A 15,756-nucleotide genomic window follows, 5' to 3' on the forward strand; every position below is an offset into this window, starting at 1 on the left:
GTTTATTATGGCACCTTTTGAAGTCTCTCGTATTTCTCTACCACGTGTGAGCAGAGAATTTTACAATAATAACTTTTTCATGTAATCTTTTATTTTCTTTTTCGTCTTATATCCTTCTTTATGTCTACCATTCGTTCTCCTTTTTCTACTTAATTTTATCTTTAATTCATTCCCATTCTTTTCCATATATACATCGTTTCACTTTTATCGCCTTTCTACTTGTTTCTACATTTACATTTATTTATTTAATTACTTCACTTCTTTTCTTTTAAGCATTTATCTTTATTATTATTTTTTATTATTTCTTACGGGCTATATCACAGATTAAGTTTATCACGACTTTACAAATTTTACCTCAGATTGAAATTTTTAATCAGTTTTATTTGTACCTATTATTTATTACCTGTTATTTTTCGGTTCTTATAGCCTTTTTATACAAATACAGAAAGATCTGGCGATGCTACTCATTACTTACCAGCTCTATTCTCTCATTGCTAAGGTCGTCAGGAAACACTGGATGTAACTTAAAACTGATCTTTTCTGGCTAAAATGATGATGATAAAAATATACCAAAAAGGTTTTTAAATTTGGTATTTATTATGTATAGTAAAAGTAAATTGTTCTATTATATCCATCCATAAAAACCTCTTGTCTTAAATAAAATATGAATATAGAATAAACCGATTTGTTTATTCTATTTTCAAAATTTATTACTGACACAAATATAAATCAACCAAATCTAATCCACGATTAATTGCTTGTTAATCGTTGTTTTGATATTATTCAGGTCGCTAAAAAGCCTTTCTAGACTTTTATTTTAATTTTCAATTGTTCACCGGATAGCGGATGATTTAAAAAATAGAATTACTCTCTACATCTACTCTAAACATTTTCCGTTTCAATGAGTCACAATTAAATAAACTTTGCTATATATTTGATTAGCTTTCAATATAAGGTTAAAAAAAAATATGACATTTTAACTTTTTAAATGAAATATGTCATATTAACTTTTTACTTCTATTCGAATGCGACAGATCAATAGCTTCTGGAAATACAAACTCTGTAGATACAGATAATAAATTTTTAATGGAATCAGACGTTACCTCGCGGAAGTCCATCTTAAGTAAGAAAAGGACCAATATCTTGCCACTTTCGCACATGCAGTGATAGGTAGGTGATAAATGCGTATGCAGCAAACAATGCGAATCACACAACCGCCACCGCCAAATTACTCAACACGTGTTTCACCCCTCCACGGGGCATCTTCAGGAGTTATGTTACACCGATTAGTGCCAAACACAGAGACTTGACTCTCTTGACACTTTGACTCTGTGCCACCACTGCATGTGCGGGAGTGGCTAGATATTGGTCCTTTTCTTAATTAGATAATAAATTGTAATTAATTTGAAAATGTAATTATCCAAATTTTGAATGATTTTTCTTAATATACTATCATTATGTTTATATTACATTCACCCCTTTAATACTTTCACATATATAACCAATGATTCCATATATATATATTTGGTTGCCATTTCAAAGAATATTTCTTTCCATTATCTTCCCGATTTTTATGTCGATGTAAGAATAATTTTTAAAAGTACTTCGGGAGTGCTTTTAATCTGTAAAACCACGTCCAATTACCCACCCTCTGTATCTGCAAAATTCTATCAAACGAATGCATCCCCCCCTTTATGCATCCCGGTTCATTAAAATAAAATAAGTCAGCAAATTGCTAACGGCCGTGGCAGCCATTGCAGTGGTGGCAACTTAAAAAATGTATCCGCGCCCTCGGGCTTCGATAGTGGAGAGTAGCGTCGGCAAATACGTCTTACAGAGCGGCTCGAAGCCGCCATAGATTTGTCAGTCGGCAGGTCGATTCGTACCTCTATGTACCGTCGGCAAAACAAACCAAGACCCATTTTTAACTTTATTTTTTTTTTAAATATTCATTACCAACATCATAATGTCATCTGATAGACACCTACAGCTAAGCATATTTATTTAAGTACACCAGCAATACAAATAAATTAAAATTACATTAAAATTACCGTATAAATAATGGTTGTATAATGTGTTCTTTTGTATCTGACAAATATAAATTTACTTCGTACAACGTTGTAAAAGGTAAGATCACATCAAAATGATTGAAAAAATATTAAAAAGAAATTTAATCGCAAATAAAAGCAAACATTTGGACAATGTCGTTAGTCCCCCTAGTGGGAGCCAAACCAACGCCCTATTAAAGATATATATGATTAAAAAACAACTAAATAGAGTAGTAGAAAACTCTGTTTAAAGCAGTGAAAAACTTAACCTTCCAAGCTAGAGAAGATTATGATATAGGCCTAGGCATTAAAAGACTGAGAAGTTAACAATAAAGACGCTATTAATATGTATTATTATATGTTATTATACCGCCAAAAACAAAAAAAGCGGTTTTATTACACACAGTATTTGAGTTTTACGAATACAATTGTGAAAAAGATGTCAACTGTTTTTCAGGTATAAATATATACATATATACACACACACTTTATTATGTAAATATATGTGTGTTTGTGTGCGTGCGTATGTGCGCGTGTATGCGATTGGTAACATGTTTAAAAGCCTTAAAAGAGTTAATGTATATTTCACTTGCTGTGATTTAATACATGATACATTCTACGCAAAAATCAATGGTTTCAGAAATGACAAATATCGTAATGAAATTTAGTAAGAAAAGTATTTTAGAAATTCGGTTTTCTGCATTTTGAAATTAAATATTCTTTATTATCTGTATCTGTAGAGTTGTACTGCCAGAAGTTACAGACATGACACGCTGTAAAAAAAAGAAAAACAATGTTACATATTTCAGAGTGATCACGTTATTATCAGTGTTTAAGACCATAATTGTGTTCATTTTTATATTTTTTGTCAATATTATTTTCGCATAGATCTCTAGAAATTATTTTAAACCAAATTATATTATTTACTGTTCAACATATATGTGATATTAGGTTATAATCAAAAGGCACTATTTGTACAGTAACTGGAAGTATATTTTAATAAATATGATATATATGTTAAGTTTCCTCAAAACTTTTAATTATACACACACGTACTTATTTACATATACACAATTCTCTCGGAATAGGGAATTCAGTGTTCTAAACAAATTTGTTTTTTAAAAATCAATGAAAAATGCAAATTATGTAAAATTAATTTTTTTGATTATTTTTAATGGTGCCTATATTTAGAGACGCTTTATTTACTCCCTTCATGAAGGACTGCTTATACAAAGGTTTAACAATTTTTTTCATAAGATAAAATTAATTTATTCAACATTGGAACTTTTAACAGAAATCTTATTGATTGTCAACATATTATCTACCTATTTCTGTTAAACTATTTATAATTGACTCTACTCGGCTTCGCAAGGTGTTATAGTTGTGGAGAAACAGGAAGAAACGACACAACAACACATTTTGTAATAAAGTTGAACAATATAGAACTATACATATATACTTTATCAGATATAGCCTGTATCAAATCAAAATAATCAGGCTATATCACTGCCAAGGATTCTTGTCATTTAAATATTATTTATGACCAGGCACGACCATCACTACTCAAAAATATGAGTATATTTTATATACTATTTGATATGAAGGGTATATCGTCCGAAAGCTATTTACCAAAAAATATTCAGTTAACTTGTTTTTTTTTTAGTTAAAGATTTTTTTAAATTACATTTAGCCTAAATTACTCCTTATTACATCAGCAGAAATCTGTTCAGCCATTTCAGAGATTATTCGGAACTAACAGACCGAAAAAAAATTACAAAATATTATTTAGGTAAATATACCGTATAAATACATATACATGTAGTATAAAGCGATTATTTTAAAATTACAAACATACACTCCAATTTTATTTATTTGTGTATATATTTATATATATATAATACATAGATATGTGTGTTTTTTTAACTATTTTGAATATTGTACAAGTCGATTACTCTTTTTCTCTTTCTTCGAGCTTCATACGCAAGAAATTTAATAAAAAAATATTTACTTATCCATCCTAAGTAAGTCCATCCTAAGTAAGAAAAGGATCAATATTTGGCCACTTCTGCACATGTGAGTCTCTCTCTGTGTTTTTGGCACTAATCGGTGTAACATAACTCCTGAAGATTCCCATGGAGGGATGAAACACGTATTGAGTGATTTAGCGGTGGTAGTTGTGTAATTCGCATTGTTTGCCGCATGCGCATTTATCAGCAGGCTGGCGGGCGGTGCACTTTCTTGCACGACTACAACTGCATGTGCGGAAGTGGCTATATATTGGTCCTTTTCTTAATTTCAGAGATTATCTGAAACAGACAGGCAAAAAATTAAAAAGACTATATATATAATATGAAAATTTTTAAGTTATACTACCTCCTATCGGCGCGTAATTTTAATACTGATCTAAGAATAATTCGATTGATTTGCCGACGGTAGCTTTAACACAGTAGGAGGCAGAGAGATCCCCTTTCGGCCAGGAAATTGAGTGAATGTTTTTCAATTTAATCGCATCTACTTTGATACGTTACGGCCCGAAGTCGGCGCCGGTGCTTGCGGGCTAGATACGTGCCGCGAATTCATTCCCCACAAGACGGCGGCTCGACTCTTACCATTCAAATGTACGGAATACATTGTTCAAATGACTGTTCTAGAAACATCTAACGTACATACAAGGAGGTATATCTAATATATAAAATTCTTGTGTCACGGTGTTCGAACTTGAACTCCTCCTAAACGGCTTGACCGACTTTTACCAAATTTTATATGAGTATTCAGTAGGTCTGAGAATCGGCTACTATCTATTTTTCGTACCCCTAAGTGTTAAGGGTGGTCCAACCCTAAATTATTTTTTTTATTTTTTAGACAATTTTTTTGGTTTTTATTTTATTATGATACAGCATATAAAAATACATACAACCCTACATTTTCACCCCTCTACGATCAACCCTTATTTTTAAATTGAAAATTAAAAATATTTTTTTTTGCAAAACAACGTTTGCGGGATCAGGTAGTTTAATTATACAAAGTAAATTTTGAAAGTAATCTAAAATGTACAATTGTGAAGATAGCAAAATTCCAGTAAAATATCCAGACCGAAGCATCGAGTAGATCTATCAACAAGTACAACAATATTCTGGCATTTCATACATCGACAACAGCTATACAATTAATTGAATCAATTAAAAAAAAATCCTGACTAATAAATATTATGTATATACTTTGTAATGTTTCTATTAGTGTAACATATTAAGAGTAAAACCCGTCATAATAAATAAAAATTATAATAAACTTACCTTTCTGCAAATCAAAAGTCAAAATAATAATTGTCATCTTTTAAGTTAGTTCGTAAAGCGCCATCTGTTGAGGAAAACTGAAAACTCAATGGGATTTGTTATTTTCTTGGAGCATTCTTAAAATATACTGAAATAATCAAGATTGTTCTTGATTAGAAATGCAGGTATATCTTCTTTTGAGCAGTCCTGTTCTGCATCCGGCGATTTCCCGTGACACCACGCAGTCCACCTTATAGGAGGCTTATCCACGCCGCGTCTACCGGCTCCTGGTCGCCTCTAGAGAACCTCTAGGCCTTGACCACCATCGGTCGTATGAGCGAAGTACCCCGGCCACTGCCACTTTAAACGAACAGTTCTTAGAGCTACGTCGGTGATATTGTCTCGTCTGCGGATCCACTCATTTCTTCATCTCGCACCGAAACTAGAATAGCCCTCTCCATTGCTCTCTGGGTGACGTTAAGCCTTATAAGACCCGTCGTAAGTGTTTCACGTACTCTTATGTTGTATTTCGAAGCAAAAAGTTCCTCTTGCCCAGGTATTTTTCCCAAGACATATAAGTCGGAATCTACCAATGCCTACACACTTCCATTTGTCGGGTATAAAGTTCGCTTTGCGGGTCTTACCTCTCGATATGTTATCGCTATTAACCCAAATGATCTTTGGGTCCCAACGGCCATCAGTCGCAAATACGGTGTGCTCCACCCACTGGTACATACGAGCAATTCTTCGATCTTCTACGGATCTCTTCATTTTTGATTCGATCTCACAGCAAAACTCCATGCATCGCCCCATTGCTCATTTGCGGATCTTACCTCTCGATATGTTATCGCTATAATTAATCTGATCTATTTATCTACAAGATCTAGCAAGTAACCTATATAGTCCAGATTGGCATGTTGAAGTAACAGTGGACTAGTCACACAGCGCGCAGAAAAGACGCACAAGGAGCAAGTAAAGCGAGGGATATCAACTTAGAAGACAACCTTGTTACGATGTTCAGAAAAATTTATCCCTTAGTAGCCTGATTAACGAAAGTGATTTTTTTTATAATATTACTGTGTTTGTTTGAGGGTCTAGATGAAGGGAAAAATAGATTTTTTTAATTTTTATATCACTTTTTACATCAGGCTATTCGAAATGGAGAAGGAACAGCTGGTCATTATCGTATCACCTTTAGGACGTATGCCTATGTACTTAGGCCTTCCTCAAACTGGCTGAAAGCGGCCTGCATCTAGCATCAGCAATCTATGCTGGTCCATGGTGACCAATTTTTAAATAGCCCCTGTTTTTGGGTGCCTATCGTAATTCCCCTATTTTGGGTACACAGGGACCTCTTTTTTACTTCTCAATGTCATTCACACATATCTTTTTTTATTCTTCACCATGATCTCTTCTCCAGTACCATAAGCTCCAACAGCTATCTATAACCTAGAAGGCTAACACTTAATGGTTCGTTATAAGGTTGTGCGCTTGCGGCGACATCTAGTTAATTTATATATCTCTCGACAGCATAAATACATCACAAACAACGTACGAACGAATGAAACGTAACAAGAGGCAGCGCCGGAATTGATTAAAATAACACAATTAGCGGCAGGTGCGACCGGGGCGCCTAGTGTTGTATACTCGCCGTGAGCAGACGAGATTCATATGAATAATTTAACAGAAATTGCAAAGTCACGTACGAAGCTAATTTGAACTAAAGTACGAGAAAATAATGCAAATCGATAGAGCTGACACAACTCTTCTATTTATAAAAAACAATCTTTTATCTTTACAAATAAATAAGATTGAAGTGTCTATTTGTAATATAAAAAAATAATCACTTTCTACATGCATAATATATAATATACGGTACATATATCATTTTTTTTAACATTTTGTCTCTTTGTTTCGGCTAATCTCTAAAATGGCTTTACTGATTTTGATGGGACTTATACTACAGGTAGCTGGTGTAATAAGGAGTAACTTAGGCAACTTTTATTTTAGTTAAATTCGAGCGAACAGATAACTAAATATTTTTTTTGCTAAATTCTATGCGGACGTAGCCCCAGACAAAGATACTCTAAAATAAATTAATAATTTAAATCCATTTTATTCTTTTGTTATGAATTAACGAATACATTAGATTGACGTATTATATATGACGGAATGTGTTGCTGTATATGCGGCTTTGATATGAAATCTAGAGTAGAAAGGCCTAAGGGTACCTGAACAATCTCTTTTATATAAAGTTTTAAGAGCATATCGGCTCAGGAGGTGGTACACTAAAGCGTCTTGTCTTTACTCTGTTGAGAATATCCCGAAACAGAGAAACACCCTGTATCTACCTCCTATCCTACCCGATATCCAAGTTCTTTATTGCCCAAGGCTACAATACAGAAACAGGTTCAAGGATGTTCACCATCCACGAGGCTCAGAGGTTAAAGAGCGAAGCGGTCATCGTTGTCGGTCGAACAAGAGACAACATCGGGCTGTATAACAATGTCCACCACGCGGTGGTAACAATATCACGTCACACTAACTCCTGCGTTTATTGTGACGAGACTCAAGGATGCCAATAAGGAGTAGGTATGAGGAAGTAGACGCAAGAAACTTAATCTTAAAAAGTGGACATTGTCATGGCGTATAAATAGATTAAGAGAATTCCTAAAAATACTAACATACAAAAACTTTAGCAAAAAATCGTAAATATAAAACAAATGCACGGACGCTATTGCGTGTTGAACATCGACTGTAATAATAAAATAAATAAATTAAAATGAAAAGTCCAAAATAGTGTAAATACAGCTCTATATGATATCAAACGAACTCGTAATAACTGAAAGTATAAGGAAAACGGGCGTAACTGAAACTATATTTCAAGATGGTCATTATAGTATTTCATATAACGCCGGTCCAAAATCCAACGCTGCATCCACTCGGTCGCAGAGCTGATAGATATTTGAAAAACAAAGAATAAATTCTGTGAAAATGTTCGAATCCATTGCTTCCTATAGAACTAGAAAAGGAAAACATAAAATATTTATTACTTTAGCGATAAACATTAGATATTTTTGTAAAATACCGAACAGTTTCCAAATGTGATCATAAAATAAAAACCTCTTTTTACTGTCTTTTATTAAAGCAGAACGCTTTTTATTATAATGTTAATGGAGGAATTCGTTTGAAGAATTTCAAGTATGGACCAATGATATAGTAAAGGTCGCGTGAAGTCCGGATGTGGGTAGTGCAGGGCCGGTCGTAGCAGCAATCTTTGGGGAGAGGTATGCCTTGCAGAGGGCTTCGATAGAATAAAAGGCAGAAGAAGATTGAATCTAACTCACAGACATTAGCGTCCATGTTTTTATTTTTATAATAACAAGTTAATATATACATATTCTTTTGCTCACACTTCGTGTATATACCAAGCAAAGTTACTCTAATTTAAACTATTTCGTAACTTAAAAATTAAACTACACCAATACCTCGCTTTGCGTCATTTCGTTTTGCGTTTTTTTCGAAGTTGCGTCGCTGCTTAATTAGTACTAATTTTCTCTGTGCATCGTCAGATTTTCGAGGTTGCATAGTTTTGGGCTCAAGTCTTAAATTTTTTTTGGTTTTTTTTCCTATAAGATGGCAGCACTTTTGTTTCTAATAGCGCCATGCTATTAAAACACGGGGCTTCCCTTTCTAACTAAAAATCAACGCAATTTTAATACAGTTTTATTTTCGCTTTGTTTTGCTAATTTTAGAGTTCAGTTTCAATTACGTAGTGTGCTGTAATGTGGTTTTTTAAAAGAGAATTATAAATTTATATAATTTTTACGTATGGTTTCTGGTTATAAAAAGGTCAATATTATTCAAATTTATTGGCAGAGGTATATTATTTTTGTAAAAAGTAGTGTTTTTGTGACCCTGGAACCTATCTTCGATCTTTACATAATTTGCTATAGAAAATCTTAATTCACACGTCTGCGTTTTCACATTGCGTCGTTTTTTTTTTTGGAACGTAACCACGACGCAAAGTGAGGTATTGGTATATTTTAAATTAAACTAATTTAAATGTTTAATATTTATATTGTTTTAATATTTTTGTCTTATTTTTTTTATTACTCGTTGGTAATTATTTGTGTGTTTTTATAACGCCCTATCATGATCTAGTTTTTAACAGTACGTATGATGATTTCTATCTTCAATTTGTGTATTCGACACATTGATTAATCTTGCGATCGCATCTTGCGCCTCGGCACAACGCACGAGTTCGTGTGACGTGATATCACTACCCACCGGGTGATGATAACTGTTATACAGCCTGAAGGTGTCTGTTTCTGACAACGATAACCGCCTCGATCTTCAGCCCCTGACCCTCATGGATGATGAGCGTCCTTGAAACTAATATTGTACTATAGCCTTCGCTAATGAGATGTTGTTTATTAGCCTGAATGTGTATCAAGATGTTTCTCTGTTTCGGAATAGTCTCCCTAGAGTAAAAACACCTACGCAGGAATTGCACCTCTTACTTAGACGAAAATATGCCCTTGTACACCTCCATCACACTGCGAACAAACAAATTTCAAAAGGATGGGCAGCAAAGCGTTCAACTTACCATAATACAACACTAATCCGCTTGCGAAACGCGGTAATATCCCCTTCATAGATATATTGGTAGATACCTATGCCCTAATTTATTTCTATGGACTGAAACAACGATGACATGTTAATTATTATTTACTATATATCCGTGTACTGTAAAAAATAATTGGTCCATCGCGTTTGAATTTAAAAAATAATTTAATACAACTTGTTTCAGTGTGATAACTGTATTCAGGGTGATTAAAAATATCAAAGTTATCATGCAGTGGGCGTCTGCCGGCTAATATGATAATGATGTTAATGTTTGATGATAGGCATATAGCTATATATATAAACCTAAAAGGCGTTTACACTTATTTCCAATCACCCTGTATAAAACATGTTGTTGATACGTTCCTATTACGGTCATGGTATGGTACGTTGCAGCTAACTTTTCCGGTCTTAGGTCAATTTATTCCAAGTATAAATAAATACTACGAAAAATGTCACAACACATTAGCCGTTATCATTCCCCGCAGGACTATAGTAACCAAGAGATAGAGGGATATAAACAGTGGGGTCCCATAAATTTCTCCCTGGATGATTTAACTAGTGTTAGCACCTAGTTCTAACATTTTTATTTCCTTGCGCATTACGCAGACAATTGTACAGTCGTGAACGTAAAGTTATAATAAAAGACGATGGTTTATACAGGGTGGCCCATAAGTCCTTTGAAAAGTAAAATTTGAATAAAACGAAGAGGGCGCGCGTGAGCGATGCAGGGGTAGCGGGGGGAGTAACTTCGGTTTCTGGGAATTTAGTCGCGATGGAGCATTTTACCGGAGCGGACCGTGCGTTTTGTGTGCGTGAGTTTTATAAAAACGACAATTCGGTAACCGTTGCGCGGCGTAAATTTCGAGAACACAAAGGTTTACACAACTTTGACGGCACTCCAACTCTTCAAACGATTAAGAACTGGGTTGCTAAGTTCGAGGAGACCGGTTCGACGTTAGATAAACCGCGGTTGGGTCGCCCAAGGACGTCACGTACGAAACAAAACATAGACACAGTGACACAGTCTATTCGCGAAAATCCGACACGGTCAACTCGTAAGCGCGCCAGAGCATTAAACGTATCCAGGACATCGTTACAACGGATTTTGAAGAAAGATTTACATATGCACCCTTACAAAATTCAGTTGGTTCAAGAATTAAAGGAAACTGACGGTATTCAAAGACAAAATTATGCGAATGAAATGTTGAATCGGTTTACTTCCTTCAATAACATAATGTTCTCTGACGAGGCTCATTTCCATCTTAACGGGCATGTTAGTAAACGAAATTGCCGCTATTGGAGCCCCATCAATCCAAAACTTAAGCATCAGAAGTCCTTGGGCCGCTATGTCAGCCCATGGTATCCTAGGGCCTTACTTCTTTGAGGATGGCAGAGGGCGCGCAGTTACTGTTACATCGGAGCGATATGTGGCTATGATCGAAGAGTTTTTCATACCAGAATTGCAAAACTTTTCAGGCTTTAATGCCAGGACGTGGTTTCAACAGGATGGGGCCACTTCTCACACCTCTAACACTGCTATGCCCGTTATCCGTCAACTTTTTCCTGGCAAAGTGATCTCTAAGAGAGGAGACATTTCCTGGCCTCCACGTAGTCCAGATCTGACCCCGATGGATTTTTTTTGTGGGGCTACCTTAAGGCTAAAGTATACGACACAAATCCGCGGTCAATTGAGGCCCTAAAAGAAAACATCCGCAGAGAAATGACAAGCATTTCAGCAGTGACGTGCTGCGCAGTCATCGACAATTTTAGACGTCGTTTGCAAGAGTGCCGTGATCGCAACGGATTACATTTAGAAGATGTTATTTTCAAAAAATAATTCCCGTTTTTTAAGCTTTTTTTGTAAATAAAAATTTAATTCATAATGTAATTAGTTTTATTTTAATAATTTTTTTTCATATCAAAGGACTTATGGGCCACCCTGTAGTTGAAAATTTTTTAAAAGAGTAAATATATAGCTCATTTTCTGTCAATTGATGTACGGTACAGCCTTTTTAAAAATCAATATTTTTTCATAATAAATATCGGTATTACAGCATAATAAAATAATTTAGTAAATCCATAGAACTGTTTTATCATATTTTCTCTAAAATTCTACTAGATGGCGCTAGTCAACAAGCCTAATAAACAGTACTGATTTACCGTCGTTTTGTTCTCTTTAAAAATCACTCTATATTGTAAGTACTCAACAAAAAATAAATAATTATATACAACAATAATTGTTTATCTGTCTTCCTGGACCTTGTACATCCTACCATCATCTGCACAAATGTTTATATATTATAAATGATTGTTTTACTATCCACCCCTGTTGACTTTGTACTGCTAGAAGTTATTATCCAGTCGAATTATAAAAGAAAAAAAGGAAAAAGTGTTCACTTTATACAGAGTGATTTTAAAGAGATGTAAACCCTTCAAAGTTTTTTACTGATAAATAAGCTATACATTCACTCCGTTAAGTTTTTTACACCAATAACAAATCACCTTGTATTTCATAATTTTGCTGTTAACAAATAACCAATACAACATATTTTCGTAAAATTTTATGATCATCTTGCAACGTGATACTGAAAGTTTGGCTTTAGTGGGTGTTTTTTTTGGGCCCCCGCTATTGGGAGCCTCTGGTACCACCTATATGGTTTGGGACAGGGACTAGTTAACATTTATTTAATTTTTTCACAGACATTTTATTTTCTTTCTCTTCTTTCATACGTCATATTATCTTTCATTCGTTTCATTCTTTCCACAATTCTTCTGTCTTTCCCTTTCGCTTTGTATCGCCTTTCATTTATTCCTCATTAGGCTCATTAGGCTTTAGTGGTTAGAGCGATAGCTCTTTCTGTATTCTCAATTAGTCGCTACTTATACACATCAAGAACACCCTCCACAGGCATCACGTATTCGTCGAACCACAACAAAAAATTTACCGCTACCAACCCATATATGAGGAAAGCCTATGTCCAGTAGGGAAATTCCCACTTAAAATACTTAATGCTTCTTCTTCTTGGTTCTTTAACTTAATTGCTGAAGGTCACGCTCTTCAACAAGTTGCCTCTATAGGTTTTTATGACTTGCTTTTTTGAATGCTTCCATTGTTGTAAGGGCGTCATCATCTACACAAAGCACTCTTGGTGATCGCCTTTTTGGTCTATTTCCTTCTACTTTTCCTACGATAGCCAACGTATTGAAACTCTATTTGCCTCCGATTTATGTGGCGGAAGTAGCCCAGAATCCGACTGTACTAGATGATGGAGAGATCTATTGGTGATGATGATATATTCAGATATATGTGATGAGGTAGACAGCATTCATAGTAAATTCAGTTCAATTTTTTTGGTTTTTGCTTTCATCTCGCTCCAACTTTTGACGCAAAAATAAGTTAATAGAAAAAACTATAAATAAAATGTTTAAAAAAAATCAAAAATGAACAAAACTGTAAACAGGTGTGACAAAATAGCAGATAACAGAAATGTCAATTAAGTGCAATATAGAAAGAAAGACAATAAAATAAGAATTAAGAATAAAAACATTTTTAAAAATAATAAACGTAAAATTGCAGAATTCTGGAGGGAAGACAAAAGAAGTGAGTCGATGTATTGAAAGGAATAAAAGATATTGTAAAGGAAGTTAGAGGAAATAATGTAAGATATTGAGAAGAACGAAAAATGAGTATGGACAAAAATAACTATGTAAATAAAGACTACCCATCCATGACGAAGGCTCGAGTTCTAAATCACGGTTTATTTGGACATTTTATCGAACTAGAACACTCCTGAGATTCAGCGAATCTAAATGTGTAGCTGATACAATAAAAATATCAAGATAAATTAAATTAAAAAAATTGTTACGAAATCACTTTCGAGCGCGACTGTCCCGCATATATTTGCCATATTTCGCGGTACGCTATGGACATACATTACGATCTCCCCGCACGTATAATAAGACGATAACTAACGCTGTCCGAGCCATAATCTAAGATCAAATCTGAATAAGTTGCGCGAGGGAAAAATCGGTAACTATGGGTAAAATTGATTTACTGCCGCTGTGTTTTCCTCCACTCATATTTACGTGATGAAATATGCATCGATAAGGTACGCTGTCGCATAGTCTCGCTGTACAAAATAAACCTCTCATTTCGTACAGTTTCATACACAAAGGGATTTTTCTTTTTAAAAATCTCCGGAACGAAACTTTAATTACATAAATCATCTAGACTAATATGATATCTAATTAGAGCTGACATCTAACTTTCATAAAAAGAAGAATTGCAAAAATAAGAAGAATCATCATTCTGAAGTCATTTAGATAGATATGTAAATAGAGAAGCATCATCAGGGGCAACAGGAGGAGAAAAGAAACAAAACATTAAGGGACCAATATTTAGCCACTTCCGCACATGCAGTGGTAGTCGTGCAATAAAGTGCACCGCCCGCCAACCCGCCGATTACAACACAGAGTGACTCGCTCTGTGTTTGGCACTAATCGGTGTAACATAACTTCTGAAGATGCCCCGTGGAGGGGTGAAACACGTGTTGAGTGAATTAACGGTAGCAGTTGTGTAATTCGCATTGTTTGCCGCATACGCGTTTATATGCGGGCTAGCGAGCGGTGCACTTTGTTGCACGACTACCACTGCATGTGCGGAAGTGGCTAAATATTGGTCCCTTTCTTACTTCTTCTTTTCAGCTGATAGACGCCCACTCTAAGGCCTCTCCCTCAAAAAATCGTCACGATACCAGGTCCTGCATTGCCCACATTCAGCGACCACTCGCGACCATAACTATCCACCTAGAGGGAAGTCTACCCAGACTGCGATTACCCACTGTGGTCGCCGCTCATGAACCTTTCAAAACACAACGACCATCGGTTAAACGAGCGATTTGCGCCGCCCACCGCCATTTCGGACGAGCGATTCTTCAAGCTACTTCGATTTCGATTTATAATTGAATTCCAACCTTTTGCAGATGAATAAGTTAATAGAATTATAAGTACCTGAGTCATATGCTTAAGTTAAATAACATTAAAAGGTTTGTTGTTCACGAGTCAACATGGGTGGTAGTGGGTATATCACATTATCCGTAGAACAGATAGCCGCTGGAGCCTATATATTTTGAAATGAAAACCACGTATCGGCGTAGAAAAGATTATAAAAAAGATTATATAACTGTGATACAGAAATAGAACATAAATAAATAGAATTATAAATAAGTGCTTTTAAATAAAAATCAAATAAGATCTGTAAAATAAAATGTGAAGAAGAAACATAAAATGATAAATGTGGAAATGTATAGAAAGTATGTAAATTAAATCAATAAGAAAGGAACAAAATTTGAAAGAAGAAGATAGAATGCCAGATGTTGTGAAATACGAAAGAAGAAAAATAAATACAAATAAAGACAAATATTTGGCCACTTCCGCACATGCAGTGGTAGTCGTGCAACAAAGAGCACCGCCCGCCAGCCAGCTGATAAATGCGTATGCGGCAAACAATGCGAATTACACAACTGCCACCGTCAAATCACTCAACACGTATTTTACCCTTCCACAGGGCATCTTCAGGAGTTATGTTACACTGATTAGTGCCAAACACAGAGTCTGTGAGAAGTGGCTAAATATTGGTCTTTTTCTTACTTAAGATGGACTTCCGTAAGGTAACGCCTGATTTCATTAAATATAAAACTATACTGAAAAACTTTGTGATATCATAGTTCCTGACCCAAAAATGATAATAGAATGAGAGGTCCTTAAAAAAGAGTACAAATGGTGGACGTCTTACAAACTAAATCATG

The sequence above is a fragment of the Battus philenor genome, unplaced genomic scaffold, assembly GCF_028537555.1.
Source record: "Battus philenor isolate CCGP_79_NKW_IND1 unplaced genomic scaffold, ilBatPhil1.0.hap1 SCAF_19, whole genome shotgun sequence".
NCBI classification, from domain to species: Eukaryota; Metazoa; Arthropoda; class Insecta; order Lepidoptera; family Papilionidae; genus Battus; species Battus philenor.